This window comes from Homalodisca vitripennis, chromosome 3 (assembly GCF_021130785.1).
Source record: "Homalodisca vitripennis isolate AUS2020 chromosome 3, UT_GWSS_2.1, whole genome shotgun sequence".
Classification (NCBI taxonomy): Eukaryota; Metazoa; Arthropoda; class Insecta; order Hemiptera; family Cicadellidae; genus Homalodisca; species Homalodisca vitripennis.
In genome coordinates this window covers 102,223,426-102,240,677 of record NC_060209.1, presented here as the reverse complement: position 1 = coordinate 102,240,677, position 17,252 = coordinate 102,223,426, and the positions used below count along the sequence as shown (strand labels likewise).

The window sequence follows — 17,252 nt, the reverse complement described above, 5'->3', positions numbered from 1 at the left end:
TGCATGTAGTATAGTGTCAGAATGAAAATTACAACCTTAAATGCCCATTGTGACACATATGGAACTATTTTCAATAATTTACTGTACTGTGCTGTTGCCTGGTGGCAGTTATGTGAACTACAGCCAGTGAGCAGATCTACCATACACAGTAAACACCAATTCTTCATAACCTCTAAGTCTTCATACCTGTATTTAGCAGAAAAAAAGTAAGTACCCTTTTTATAAAATATGGTCTAGTTTACATAGTTAACTGAAAGTGTGTTTACAGTAGTTTTAGTTCATAAAATATGTCTAGTTTATGTTTTATGATGCTTTTTAGGTTTGTGCCAAATTTGTCACATTGGGCACAACTGTAAAACTGCAGTTTTTCAGTTCGTCCCAAAAAATGGCACATTGGGCATTAAAGTCAAACCTACAAGCTTTTTGTACAACAATGTTTATTTTTGTCAGATGTCACATTGTCGACTAAGAAGACATAACAACACAACTTCGCTTTTACCCCCCGATGACAGTGAAGACAGTTTGGTGGATGACTCAGATGAGGATCCAGATTACACCCCTGGCCGTGACAAAAAGAACAAGTTAGCCTTATTTTGTAAGTTTATTTATACCATTAATTCCATAATTAACTTAGTTAGGCTCATACTTACTAATCTAAATTTATATTCAATACTAATAGGCTATGTTCTGTTTATTATATGTCTTTTCTTGTTATGACAGCACCATTTTTAATGCACACGGTTAGGATAATTCAGATTATGTTACACTAGGCTGTATAGAAAATTGTTTCAGCGGTGCTGTTATATACTAGTAAAGACCTCAATATGTTATTTATTTTAGTGTGAAAATACATACTTTTTTGTGGTTTGAAAAAAAAGCAAGGCAACAGCGAGTTTGTTTTGTTTCAGTGAACAATGCAGCGAGCTCCAGTGATTGTCACAGATGAAGACGAAGAGAACATCCCTTCAACGTCTACAGCCACAAAAAAGAAGATTCCAAAAAAACCAGCACCTGCTTGGAATGAAGTGAATCCAGATAACAGTGAGAAACCTTCTCCGCCAATGCTAGAATTAAGTAACGAACATGTACTTCAGTCTCCAGTTGACTACTTCAAAGATTTTTTTGACAATGACCTTTAACTTTGATTGCTACTCAGTCAAACTTGTATAGTGTCCAAAAAAATCCGAATAAACCCTTGAATACCTCAGAGAAGGAAGTAGAGCAGTTTATAGGCTTTGCATCTACATGAGCATTTATGGTCTACCTAGGAGTAGGATGTATTGGAATGGAAATACACGAGTAGAAAAGGTTGCACATGTTATGTCACGTAACAGATGGGAGGAACTGAAGGCCAACTTTGCACTTCAATAACAATGATCACATGCCATTACAGAATGATCCAAACAAAGATAGGCTATTTTAAAATCCGCCCACTAGTTGATGCTCTTCAAAACAAATTCAAAACATTCCTATTGAGGAACAAATGCTCTGTGTTGATGAACAGATTGTGCCCTTCAAAGGCACATCTTTACTAAAACAGTACAACCCGATTGAAACCCCACAAGTGGGGATACAAACTGTTTGTACTTTGTGACAGCAAGGGTCTGATTCACAATTTTGAGATCTACACTGGTCGCATACTACCTGCTACTTCCCTACCTGACATTGGAGCTAGTTCAAATGTTGTTTTACGACTGGTTGAACACTTGCCTCGTAATGAAAAACAAATTCTTAATCTATTTTGATAACTGGGTACTCATCACCAGCTCTCTTAGTGACTCTAGCAAATATTGGTTTCCAATCCCTCGGGGACCATTCGACTAGGACGATTTCCAGGCTTGTTGTTTTCATCTGACCAAGAAATGAAAAAGAAAGGCCGTGGGTCTTATGAGGAAAAAAGAGGCAACAATTGATGGGGTAAAAATTAGGGCTGTAAAATGGTTAGACAATCGAGGGGTGTCCTCTTGCGTCAACTTTTGAGTCTGCTTGCCCTATCAACACTGTGCAACGCTTTGACTCTAAAGGTCGTGAGCAGATTGATGTCACTTGCCCTAAAATCGTTACAACATACAATAAGTTCATGGGGGGAGTGGACCTTCTAGATGGACTTATCAGCTACTACCGAATTAATCTAAGATCTCGGAAGTTTTATTTGAGGTTTTTCTTCCACTTTGTTGACGTAAGTATTGTCAATGGATGGCTTCTCTTCAGACGAGACTGTCAACATAATGGAATTGCTAAGCAGGGAGTAATGGATTTGCTAGCTTTCCGGTGTGAGGTGGCCGAGTCTCTTTGTAACTTAGGAGCTGACCCAATAAAAAGAGGAAGGCCATCAACAGGGACAGGGTAGAGAACGAATTTTCAAAGAAAAAGAAGAAAGTTCCATGTGTCAATATCCCTATACCAGATGTTAGAAAAGATGGAGTTGGACATTGGCCATCTGTTGTCGAAGATAGGCAGAGATGCAAGCATCCCTTCTGCAAGCAGAAATCATCCATTATGTGTGAAAAGTGTAAAGTTCACCTCTGCCTAAACAAAGGAAAGAAACTGTTTTGTGGATTTCCACTTGTAAGGTGCTCCTTATACTGTGTAGTAATGTGTTTTACTTATAATTCTAAATATACTGTAATTATGAGAAGCAATATACTATTAGTTTTTCTTATGTCCTGTTTTACTTTCTCTAAAGTGCACTATTTTCTCTATTGCCCAATGTGCCAGATTTGGGCACTTACCCAAAATTTGGTTAAATAGTAAATTTAAAAATCTGAAAAAAATTACAGGTCATCTAAGTACCATTTAAAGTAACTTTTAGCATAAAATAATTTTTTTTATATACTGCATCATGTAGTGGGCATTAAGAGGTTAAATAGAATTGATTCGTAGTAGAAATGTCTCTTTTCACTTTATTTCTGAAAAAAGGGTCAGCTGCAATTGTGATAAGCTTTTAAACCTCTTAACAATTAACATTGAAATAATATGTATCCTCAAAATGTCTCTTTTGTATTCAAATCTATCATTGGGCTCAATTATATTAAATCATATGTAAGGACAGTAAGATTACTATTAAAAATATTACACCACTCTGGCCTATAATGTGTCAAGTTATACTGGCGTTATTTCAAATATTTCTTCAGATATTGTTTAATGTTACACTGAAGTTTGTGTATCACAATGTTACTCATAAAAAACTGTTTCACTGGCTTCATTATTTTTTCAGGGAAATTGCTCTTTAAACTTGAAGTCCAATTATTTTGAAATAAATCGGGAGATCAGTATACCTCCAGTGACCTTAACGTTTTTTAATTTTTAATATACCATTTCAATAAGATTCGCCTATAACTTACCTGTTTTTCAATAGGAAATAGCGTGCAAGGCCACGGTTAATTGCTAGTAACCTATATGGTCATTTAACAGTTAATAATAAGAAGTGTTGAAAATTGTCCTTGTTTCGATATGTAATGTCATTGAACATCTAATGCGTAAGCAATAAAAAAACCTTTAGACATTTTCAGCTTATCTAATTTTAAGTATAAACGAGTTTCTAATACAACAATGGGTTTGGCCACAGCCTCCCAAAGAAGAGCCAAACTTTAGAGATAAGAAAAGTATTTATATGAAATTGTGTGTTGATTAAAACATTTCACACTTTAACCATCATATTTTAGATAAAACTTCTGGTTTTGCTTCGATTTGACTTTAAATGAAAGGTTACACATAAAAGTGTTTTCCTCCGTTTAAGTTTGGACGATTGAAGCTCAGACAATTCGTTTGATTCACCACCTCTAATTTAGGTCTTCGCTTTCTTTATCTATAACAGAATGATGGATGGAAATCTGTCGTTGGTATGGAATCAACCAATAAATGTCATTATATCGCTTTAGTATATGACTCATTATACAATAATCAGTGAACTTTATTTTAAGACCCCCCTACTATACCCCTTTGAGAAACGTTTCTTTAAATAACACATTTAATTTTCGAAAAACAAGATGAATATTTCAGTTTACGTATTTACACTTTTTATTGAACTCGGGACAAATTGGACCTATGTACAACCACAATAGTATTTACAGACAGACAAGCTCTGAAATATTTTGCTCCTAGTCTAATGTTTGTGTTCAGTTGAAAGCGCCATGCAACATAATATTAAGGCCTTTTGGGCTCACATTAACAACACAAAGAGCAAAACAGGGATAAATGACACAATGCATCTAAACGATAGGGCTGTAGATGACCCGCAAGATATATGCGAACTTTTTCATCTGTCTACCAGATGCATGTTGAGTGTCCTTCATATGAGGACCAGTTAACTGCATTTTCTCTTGCAGAATTTTCTATTTCTTCCGTGGAACTTAAGAGAGTGCTGTCCTCCCTGAATGTCAATAAAAGAGCGGGACCTGATGAGATACCTCCGTCAATATTAACATACTGTAGCTCTATTCTAGCTCCTCACTTAACTTTATATTTCAATGAGTTTTTGCGGTTGGGGTTTTTCCCTCACTGCCTGAATACTAGCTACGTTACGCCCATATATAAAAGTGGAAACAGCTCAGACATAAAAAATTACAGACCTATCTCAATTCAATCGACTCTAGCTAAGGTGTTTGAAACCTTGGTTTTCAATAGACTCTCTTTTTGTCAAGAACACTATATTCACTGCTCAGCATGGTTTCTTGAGAGGAAGATCAACCGCCACGATTCTCATTATTTATCAGGGTGACATCATATCTGCTTTCAATATAGGAAGTCAAGTTGATGGTGTCTACATAGACCTATCTAAGGCGATTGACAAGGTTAGCCATGAACATCTGCTAGCCAAGCTTAGTAGTTTGGGCGTTGTTTGTCCCATGCTACGATGGTTTCGAAGTTATTTGAGTGATCATCATCAGGTGGTTAGATACAGAGGTTTGAAATCCACAGCTTTCACTGTGGTTTCTGGAGTCCCCCAGGGTTCCCTCCTTGGGCCTTTGCTTTTTGCCATTTATGTTAGTGATATGGTTTCTGTCATTAAACACTCCAAGATATTTCTCTTTGCAGATGATACCAAAATATACAAGGAGATCACTTCGGAGTCTGATTGCAGAGATCTACAGGCTGACTTGAATGGTGTACTATTGTGGTGTTCTAGAAATAAAATGGAGGTTAATGTATCAAAGTGCTCAGTACTTACTTTCTCCCGACGGATGAATGAGGAGACCTTCGAGTACTTTCTTGGAGAGGAACCACTCAGCAGATGTTCTATGATTAAGGATCTTGGGGTGACTATGACATCTTCACTTAATCCAAAAGTCACATTGACTTTATTAGCCGTAGGGCAAATTCAGCTCTTGGATTTATTATTAGGGTATCCAGAGATGGGGTTTTCCCTGTAGCGCTTGGAACACTCTATGTACAATTAGTTCGCCCCATATTAGAATATTGTTCACCAGTGTGGTCGCCATATCAGATAGGCCATATTGATTCCATTGAGAGCATACAGAGGAAGTTTCTTCGAGTTCTTGGAATGAAACTTGGCTTTCATTACGCGGAGGTTCCTTTAGATGACATCAGCCATCAGTTTGGTCTTCAATCACTGAGCACCAGGTGGAGGATCAATGATTTACTTCTTCTCCGAAAGATTATTACATCTTCAGTGGATTCTCCTGATCTACTTGGGAGAATAGATTTTCGCTGCTCAAGATTGGCCAGAACAAATCATATGTTTAAGAGGAAATATTGTCAGACTCTGTATTCTTACCACAGCTCAGTGCCACGTCTTCACCGCCTGAGAAATAGCTTACCAGATCACATTGATTTATTTACTATGTCTGAGGTAACTTTTAAAAAGGAACTATCCAAGTTCTATTTTTGAATGGTGATCTGTTTATTCTGGAATATGTAGAGTGTAGACATATTTTGAACTTGCCTGTTGTTTAGAACCATTTCTGTATGTATTTATAATATAATAATAAGGTTTCTTAATACTTGTAATGATTTAGCACAAGTCTTACGTCTTTTTAATTATTTATTTAAATCAATTGCATGGTCTGTCAATTTGTGTTTTGTCTATAAGAGTGTATCTTATGTAGTTAATAGTAATAAGGTCGGAGGTAACCTGATATAACATGAATATTAGTGCCTGTTGTAATGTTTGAAGCTACGGATATTATAACTGCAGGTTGTCTGTGTATTATATATTAGAACTATACATAGAATTAGATGCCAAACTGTAAATTTATTATGTAATGTAAAAATGGTGTTAACCGTATACAATAAATAAATGTTAGGCAGTCGAAAATTCAATTGAATTGTACTGTATTCGAAATTTAATTGACGAATTGGCTGAGTTATTTCAAACTCTATTACTTAGAGGGCTGGCCAAAGTTCTATGGCTTATGGACTAGTGTTGATATTTCTAGATCGAATTGAGCTACATATTTTAAATTATGCATAATAATTGTATCTTAATGGCCAAGTTCGATAATGACGTATGCGTCTTAATGGGTTATCCTTCATTATACCCCCTAACGCCATATGTAGTTTTTTAAATTAGTAAGACATAAACTACCCTATTATGAAATAACCCAAAATTAAAACAACCCTTTTGGCTGTGAACCTTGTTGTAATCCTCGCTGCAAAACGTGAAATTTAATAATATATTCAAAAACTTTCTGTAATAACACAAGAAAAAGAAACTATCCGATAATTGGTAAATCCAATTTGGTAAAATGACTTGTGAATCCAGCAATGTCATTTACCAATTGTCATGTAAAAACTGTCCTAAAGCCTACATTGGTCAGACAATAACTCCATTGCAGATTAGAATGTACAGATATCGCAGCGTACAAAGCTTAAAATTAAATCTAATCCTATTTCGGCCCATGCAATGGAGCATAATAAAAAACTCGATGAATGTTTTCTTTAAAAAGTATTAGTATATTTCAGAATCCACATACTTAAATTAAAATCAATCATCTATAAATAGCTCATCAGAAGGTCTTACAAACTTAACATCCGGATAGTCCTAATGTAAGGTATGGGTAGTTGTGAATATAAAATTAACTATTACAATTTTAATTTGTTTTATGTTATTACATTACACAGTTAACAACAAATTTATTTGATAAATTAATACCCCTTGTATTATGCAAAATTATTAACTCTTTGTAATTCACAATTAGTTTATTAACATATGACGTTTCTTGAATTTAATATTTTTTTAGTATGTTTACACCTTCATATCTATGAGGAGTTTTTGCCAGTTATAGTAGTTCAGTTGTATGTGATTTTGACAAATAAAATTAGATATTGAGTGAAAATACGATATTGTAAACAAACAGAAGTGAATTTTTAATCAAATAAAAATCTAGAAAAAATACACCAAAGTTCATATTACGACTACACAAAAGCCACCATTTCACTGATTATGCCAAAACACAATATTTGTTATAGCGACATCGACTCCAAAGCTCGTAAAATAAATTGTAATGACTATAAATTAAAAAATTATTCGAATATAAAGGAGATTTACACATTTTAAAAATTTTCCCCCATATTTGGAATTCCTCTTGTTAAGAAATTAATAAAAATAGTTTTATATTGTGTCATTGTCTAAATGCGATCAAGTAGTAACTTTTGCCATAATTGCTTTAATTAAAGCATTCAATTTTAATCAAAGAAATAGTATGTGCTTACTTACAATATTTCATAATAATAAAATATCTACCATTCATGTAATATATTTGTTATTAATGAATGAAACGTCGCGATTTTACTGTCCACAAATAAACACATTGACAATATTTTACTGAAGCTCATTCTATGACATTTAAACTTCTGTTAATATATGCCCTCCCTAACAAAATTTTATATGTTGTGGCACATGTTTTCTACTTTAATTAATCCGAATTAAAAAGATTATATATCGTATATTGACAAAATAATTACTAGAGGCTACAATTTGCTTTTCATAAGTTTTGTTCTATTATAAAGATTTATTAATTTGTTGAATTACAATCTGTTACTTTTACGCCTTCAGTATTTTATTCTTTTAAGAAGTTAGAAATTGTTTGTCTATTTATGTGTAAAATGCAATCCAAAATCTTATTAATTCTATTATTTGCTCTTTTAACACACCCGCTAGGACCTGTCTTTGAATAAAAAGTAATTTCCTCAGCGAGCTTTACATCAGTAGTCCATTTCTCCACTTCCACGTTTCTGTTTGATAAGGATTTGTGTATTTGTATTTGTCGATTATCAGACAATCCAATTGTTGTATATTTCCTATCTTAACAATTAATAAATGAAATCTGATTTATGCCTGCCTGTGGCATGTTTTGGGAAAGTTGACCTAGAGCGCTAAAATTTGGTTTCAAACTAATTTAATACTTCTAAATGGCTTTTGGAAATGAAAACCATTGGTCAATTTTTGCTTATAAAAAAGTATTGGTAACAATAATAAGCACGTAGAAACACACAATAAAAAAATTAGTAAAAGTAGTATATTGTTAAGTTTCTTATTCGAATTATTTAAATAACTTATCAACATATGTGATTAAGTTACTTTGTTGGATCGGTTGGTTTTTGTTTACTAAATTTAATCATTTAGATTACCAACCTGCACTGTTACATTTAAAACTACATAAACGGTAAAGGCCTTTTTTACCGTATCTTGTAAACTGAGGATTTTTGATAAATAAATAGGTGAACGGAGCATGGACCACATATCGTAGTGTAAAAGATTGTATTTGTTACTTTCATGATGATTTTAAACTAACTTTGCTACATTTTGAGTATTGAAATTTATACTTCTAGATGATTTGTGTAGAAGAAATAACATGTGCGTTTGCATATTCCCAATATAAAGCCTCTAAAACAGAGGAAATATTACGTAGTTTTAGATTAGATATTCAACTGGATTCTTATGTACAAAATATATGTGCAAGGAACTCTTATTTTAAATCAGTTGCAAATACTATGTTTGAAGGTTATAATGTTTTATTGTATTAAAATTATCGAATATGAATTTAAAGTAGTTGAGCATTGAGCGAAGTTTCTATTCAGTTGGTGACAAAATAAGATTTCCGTCTTTGTGACAGCCGTTCGGTCTGCAAGGACAGTATATTTCAAATACAATTTGTTTTGATACTCTATCTTTACTAAATGTATATCCAAGTAAAAAATGGCAATCGTCTACCCAACTTGAGAGACGATCTCCAGGCCAGGATCTTGATCCTGTGGGTCGAACGGTAAGAATTCCACCCTTATCCAAAAACTAGCGTGTGTCCTTTAACCTAGTGTGTTCTTAAACAATAAGTGTTTCCTTAATGCCACAATAACGAATGAAAATCATATATAATTTATCAAATAGCTTTTTATATTCCATTTACAATGACTGATCGCCTTTTATCAGAGATTTTCTTATGGGAAATTTATGTTCTCATTTATTATACTTATTAACTTAGTTGTTTAAGTACCATAGCAGTTTTTTGAATCGTTCATAACAAGATACCTCCGATTAGAACATATTTTATGAGATTAACAGATCGTAATCATGTGATAGTGATATCAGTTCATAGTTCTACAAAAGTAAAAGTTACGGCGCTGGATATAACAGGTATAAAGTGGCAGCTTTGAGAGAGTTTAGTGTGGATTGTCCGGTGGTCTGGAGTCTGGGGACATCTTTGTCACGGTTTAGAGCAATTTATTGTTTCAGTCCAACATATGACGCAGTAACGGAGGTAATGAACGACAACCTGGTTATAACTTTGTCTTTTCAACAAGATTAGTGTGCTATGCTTCATAACGTTTGTAAAATATGTGGTATATAATTTTTAAATTTAATCTTCAGACATTAGACTTAATATCTAGTATGTAATAATAATGCATTGTTTGTTATGATATTTCCTATCGAGTTTCATAGTATAAGAAACTCGTTACGCATCAGTTTAAATAATGATTACGGTTTTATTTGCAAAAATTAAAAATATTGTGAGATAAATTTCTTATAATATTTTTGAGGCATCGAAAAAATAATGGGTAAGATTCACGCTTTAGACTTAAACAATACTTCGTACGCGATTGTTGCACATCTTATACGTTTACGGTAAGTTCTCTTTACTTAACTATGCAAGTGATAACAACGAAAAAGCTAATTATCAATAGTAAGTTTTTTATTATTAATCATTATTGTTTTTGCCATACTTATATTTAGAAACTGACCAGCTACTTGATTTTGGTCTGTGACTTCCTAAGTTTGTTATTTATTGTAAAAAAGTATGTAAATGTTGAAAAATAAATATTTATTTATTGATATTGATATTTGTTACTATATTAAAGTATATTTAAACTACTTTAAACTTTTGCGTAACGAAATAGTAATAAGTAATAAATGCCTAACTGGTGTAGTCAAATTTAACAGGTAGAACTGATAATGCTTAAAATTACAGATGTAGGTTTAGTAAGTTGTCAGTTTGTAAAATGAGAAAATACTACACAATATTTCTAACATAAAAAATCGCTCTCTCTCTCTATCTCTTCAATTCCACACGATTGTTTAAGAAAATTCCCATACATGTACATTAAAGTACAAATTTGATATATTTTTGTTTCTATTGCCTAACCTTTATGTATTTGTTCTGGCGCACCTCTATTTTTATTATCAATATTTATATATATATTTTCATTTCAAATACACATGGACAATCTATGAAAAGTATATAAAACCACAGAAGTAGTTTCGAACAGTTTGTCTATCTGTATTATCGAAGGATCGAATCTACAGGACGTAAGACAGACAGGATTTAGATTAATTAAGATTTAGACAGAACGTTGCGGAATTGGTCCAAGGAATGAAATTGATTCTACTTGCGCAAGAGGCTTTGCCTATATGATATTTTCAAAAATGCGAACAATTTTAAGTATATGTGTACAAAGAAAAAAAAAAATTTAGCTTGATTAAATATGTTTATTACAAAATTATTAAAGTAACCCTGATTTATTTGATTTGTAATTTTTATACAGAAAAGCTTTAATGTGTTTGATTTTACTTAGGAAATATAAAGTGCTATATCGAACCTATTTACTCAAATACTATAAAACTCATTCTCTGTATTAAGTTAGTTATATATATATCTATAAAGTGATAGTAAAATTATAGTACATTGGGAAAATGTTTTTAGCTTAATTCAGTCGATTTATATCGTTGAAAGTAACGTTAGTTCCGTTAGGAAATTAGGGAAAGTTAACTGATATCTACCAACCCATAAATTATTTTTCAAATGGTTTCAATTTAAATTCTTTCCAGATAGGTTTGCTTCTATAACTCATAGTATTAATTCAACTACATTTAAATAACTTCACACCTATTTACCCTTCAATCAAATTATCATAATATTTTATCTTTATCCCATAAAATATAAAATATTACTGAAATTATTATAATCTGTTTTAAAGTATTACGTAACGAATGATTAATAAATAATTCTACTTCGTCCAGAGTATGTCTGACTCGATTAACACCATTGCATTAACTATTAATTACTCCACACAGGAACGTCAAGTTACGTCGTTTTAATAGGATTGTGCTGAAAGAATCTTTACAAGTTCTTTATATGACGTTGCTGTCTAATCAACTCCACTTGATTTTATATTATGCATTTCATAAAAAAACCTAAAATTCACGAAGAGAATTTCATGTCTCTCGGGATAGTCATCGATGTTTGTTTCAATGTGTTTTCACAATGGAGGTATGGAAAGCTATAACATGCGATATGAACTAGTTTATTGGTTAAGATATTTTTGATGTGCTTTGGGAAACTCCAAGAATTAGCCAAAGATTTACATATAACTGTGTTTGTTATTTCTTGAATGAAACTTATAGTCACAGCTAATTCCCTCTGTATAGGCACACGATCTTATTTTCCTGATATCGATAGAACAGTTTTATGATCGTCAACCACGATAGTTTGGTGACGGTCAAAATGGGAGTGTATTAAAAAGGTTAATAAAAAGAAATAAAAATTTCCTTCAGATCCTTTGGGATTCATAAACGTAAAACTAAACTTAGTCAAGTAAATAAATTTTAAATTTTCATCTATCCATAGACATACCTATAAAATGGTTACTCACTATTTGATCTGGTTGTCTGACGTGGGTATATACACAGGATACAAATGTTAATTTCTTTAATTAAATTTTTTGAAATCTTTCCATTTAAAACTCTGTAAAAAATAACATGGCTGACGCACGATTTCTTTCTCAGAAATACATTTCTTAAAGGTATCCACATCACTGAATTGTATGAAACATTCTTTACTCTTAACACAAACAGAGCTTTAAACAGTCCTACACTGTATAGCCTTTATTTTTATTGCCAGGTTTTTTTTATTTTTTAATTCATTTGAGTGAAATTGAAACTACTTCAAGGAGCAAAAATTGAAATTAGTTACTTGCCTGTCGTGACTTGCTACTAGCGTATATCCATGTTAGTAGTGACTCAAATGTTTCTTATCTTCTTGGAGTCAATGATAGACCTATTCCTTCCAAAAAATATATTCCATAAATGTGAGCCGGAAAAAGGAGGGAATGTCATGACAAGAGAAAGTTTTGGTTAATTTCCTCAATGTTTATTTCATCGCTTGGAATAAATTTCGTTAAAACAAGAGTAATCTTAACAGTATAATCGTAACTTTTCGAGGTCCTTCTAATTGTGAACAATTTCTAAGATTATAAGTGTGTCTTAATAGTAAGAAGAAATTTTAGTTTAAATAACAAAATATTTTTCTAAATAATAAAATTCCAAACAGATATCAGTATTTTTTTCCGGAAATTTGCCATCGTTCAGTGAAACAAGAAATAAGTAACACTACGTTTCAAGATTTGCAATCTGATCTCTTCTTCAGGCAAAGAACTAACCTAATACATAATTACAAACTAGGTTAAAATAAACAAATCTTACCAAAGCGTTGTGGCACGCCTAGGTCAGAAATACCATGTTGTTTGTCAACTTCACTAACTCTATAAACACTATATAACTATAAACACTTAATAAAAAACTATACACAACACTAATCATTAAAACTAAAATACGGAATACAGGTCACAATACGTCTTCATTCGTCTACTAACCACCTACGACTGACGAAAATCCTGTTTCCTTCACAATACTTTCATCGTCAAAAATAACCTTCAAACAAAGAGATATCAGTATTTTGTATGGTTTTCAAAAATAATATTACTAAATATTGAGAACTACTGGACCTATTAAAATTTTTTATTATATTTAATTTTTATAATTTGAAAAATACAAGTAGAACCGTCTGTGAATTTTGTGGTGACACCATTTAAAACCGTAAATTTTGTAAGAAGTATATTCAAAATTAATATTTACCTTTAGAAACTAGAAAAGAGGCAAAAATGTTAGACGAAAGTTGTTGGTGGCAGTAGGTCTTAGTCAAGAACAGTGACACTCATGAGGTGGATTGATAAAAAAATAATATAGTAATATTAATATTAGACATGTTTTAAAATAATGATTAATGCAATATTTTAGGGACTATGAAAGGTTTAGCTACCCACGAATTTTGTTGTACTTAAAAATGCCCAGGTACTGATAATTAATTAACTAAAACAAATTTGTACGAAAATGTTTATCTAAACTGGTGATTAGTTCAGATGTTCCTTGTTATACATGGCTTGAATGTCCCTAATCTGAAACACGTGCAACGAAGTCTCAAATTTGGATAACATTTATAATATTAGTAGAATTTAAGTACACTATTATTGTAATAATACAGTCTGCTGCAGATTAGAAGTATTTGGTATTCGTTAAATTCATTCTAAGAAAACTCCTGCAAGATTTGCCATCCAAGTATTCTATGGCTATAATACAGCTAATTTTATAATGTTCATTGGAGGGAAATGTTGCAGCTACATTGTTAATTCTAGCATAATTACGTCCAAAATTAAACTAAACCATCCCCAACTACTTAGTAAACTATCGTAAATATTAAATCGCTTGCAGACCACTTCTCATTGTTTATTCATCATCAACACTGTAACTTTCTGCTTACTTTGCCAATTATGCTTTCCTTTTATTACTTACTCTAAATTGCTGTCCAGTTTGTACATTCTTGAGCTAGATTTAATATCAAAATAATTTATTTAATGATCGCAAAGAAAACATGCCAATGTTTAATTAAAAATCTGTACTGGTGATTTCCAGAATCCGCTATATATGTATAAGTATACTAAACTAATTGGATAAAGTACAATGCCAAGTAGGTATCATGCCACCTAAAAAATTCAATGTAAAACTGAACTGAAACTATCGATATACCAACTCCACTCAATTATTTGAAAAAATATCAAACCTTACCTTACTACAAAAATCAATATTACATTAATTGTTCACACCTGTTTTATCAACAACTATCGTGTAACAATATAACATATGTAAAGTTTGATAAGTCACGAATAAAAACTAGCAAACATACTTACGAAGAAGTAACGATAGCCCAAAAGTCCAGTAAATTTGTAAATAAATTGAATATAATCATATAACGATTTAACATATGAAATAAAACCACTTAGACTAATGTAATGAGCTAAAGACTTGATATTTTACATCTCCCATGAAACTGCGTGATGTACAGTTCCCCTATTTAATTTAAAAATGTATCCTTTCTGTCACTGTGTTTATAAACAATAGGAAGACAAATGTGAACAATTAAAAATAATAAATACCACGATTATGATTAAAAAAATAGATGGTGATGAATAGAAGTATATTAATCTCGTTGCCTACAGTCATGTACATAAAATGTTAGTGTCATTGTATCTATCTATCGTGGATTTTCAAACATAGTAAGAAAAAAAAACTGAGATGAATCTTAAAATAACTCTACCAATTACATTTAGCATACAAAACTAACATTTGTGCAAAAAAATTGATCTGATGACTTCAGTATTTAAAAGATAACTGAGCACTGTTTATATTTGAGGTGTCATGTAATCTATGTCTCTTCTCTTGGTATATGTTTGGTATGTGGTGATACATCTTCGAGGATCGGAGGCTGTAAAGTATTTACATCGTTCTTACAGATATCTCCACAGTTACTCTTTCCAACGATAACTTTCTAACGGTACTTTGGCTGCAAAACATTTCGCTTTTATAACTTTGGGTTTCGTAGTAATATAACGAATCCAAGAATCGATGACTCTTCATTTTTCTTATACACAAACTTAACAGGCTAAGTCTTATATCTCGTTTCTAAAGTAGTTTTACTATGTTAAACTTAGAAAATCTTTTCTTCCAGACTTTCATGTAGTTTTAAATTAATCAAATACCATTCTTTTAATTAATAAACTTTTCATTACGTTGGTAAATAAAAACTAAGCCATGTGTAATGACACCATAATGATATTTTTTATAAATATATTCTCAGATTTTATAAACTAAAGCTCAGAACAATAATATTTCTGAAAAGGAAATTCAGAATTCTTTGTGCAGAATAAAATAACGGTGTGCACTGACAGACAATATTGGTCTTCTTTTTATTTAAACTAACAACAGAAAGCTTCTTGCTGATTTAGCCTTTTTGATAAAAGCATTCTCGATATTATTTATTGTTATCCCTAAAAACGTACATTTATTTAAGTTATTTTCTGTTGTAGACAAATCAATTACTGTCATTATTTGAATACATTAAAAATATTGATAATATGGGTAAAATCACAAAATTATTCCTAAACATGTTTATTGGAAATTAGGTCTTACTTCGTAACATATATTTTTATTTAGACTATCCTCTAATTAAAGGACTTGATATACGCATTTGAAAAAGAATTACATTAGAATACCTCGTATGTATCCACATAGATAAAAAGTGTGGTGTTAAGATCTTTTACCAAAAAGGTTACTATAAAATCAGCGCCAATCATATTAAGGATTATTTACAATTCAATTTAACTTAAATTTTAAAAAAAATAATGTCAATAACTGTGTTTGTAACCATGCAGTCAATTATAAAATATTTGAAGCCGTGTTTTGGATACCAATTATATTATTGTTTATCGTTAACATATTTTATGATTAGTTAATATTTTCAATCCAATTCTCTTGAGGCTCCGTACACAGCTGCTTCTACACGGCCGTGATAGTCTGGGCGACATGCATGGATAATGGATTTTTACCATACATTCTCGAGCTTGGTGATAAGTAATCCAATCAAAGTTTTCTGAATTAGATTCTTCATTAGTTGCGGATTCAGAAATGTTAACAAAAAATATGAAATTAAATAATGGCATTGCTTATTGCATTAAATGTTATTGGTTCTTTACAAGGTTCTCCTGAACCCTTGTGTTGTAGATACTGCAATAGTAGTATTTACTGTTTAAAGTGTTCACTTTGCACCTTCGGAAGTTAGAAGTAGCAGTTCCATATGGTAACTCATATAACTCTATCTAATTTATTGTTAGCGAAAGTAGAAAATAATGTAGAAAATATTCCTTCATTAACTAATTTTTAAATGGTTTTTAAAACTGTGATCCAGGCTGTTAATTAAATAAAAAAAACAGCAGAAGGCAATGTTTTATACAAATATTTAGCCACTTAACACATTTATGTATCTGCATCCTTTGACTGCAAGTATAAATTCCAAAATAACTAGAATTAAGGTATTTGATTTCCTAGTATTAAGCTCCCTTACAAATGAACACTAAATTCTCTTACGTTCTGCAATATTTGTATTGTTATGGAAGATACGTCTATGTAGCCTAATTAAATGATTGTTATGGCAATCAACAAGGTATGACATAGACCTTAATATTAAACAGGTGCCAAAGCTATAGCTTACATTTTATATCCTTCGCGATATTGTAGATGCTCATATAGACCTCAACCATCCAATCTACAAATTCATGACTCTTAAACGTTTCAAGGTAAAATACACAATTCAATGCTCCAGTAGTACCATGACAAATATTTCATAAAAGTAATATACAAAAAAATTCTACATACACATATATTAATTTATGTCATAAGAAGTTATTAAAACTGAAATTAATTTCTTAATCTGAAAGTATTTTGAAATAAATATTGTTCATAATTAAAAAAAAATTACCACTCAAACAATAACATACAAATTTTGAACACATTAAGGCCATTTTAAAATACAGTTTGTTCAACGAAATGAGTTTGTAAGATAAAGTGAATAAGAATTTTATATTAAAGATAAAATTCTTAAGCTTTATAAAGAATATAATGAAGATGT

At 31.5% G+C, this 17,252-nt stretch overlaps 1 long non-coding RNA gene across 1 annotated transcript; it reads left to right on the top strand.

Moving 5' to 3' along the window:
• On the top strand, nt 1-559 carry LOC124358701. The gene is made up of 2 exons (XR_006922057.1): nt 1-206; nt 451-559. It is a non-coding gene; the product is annotated as an uncharacterized LOC124358701 (long non-coding RNA).
• The last annotated feature ends 16,693 nt before the right edge of the window (nt 560-17,252 follow it).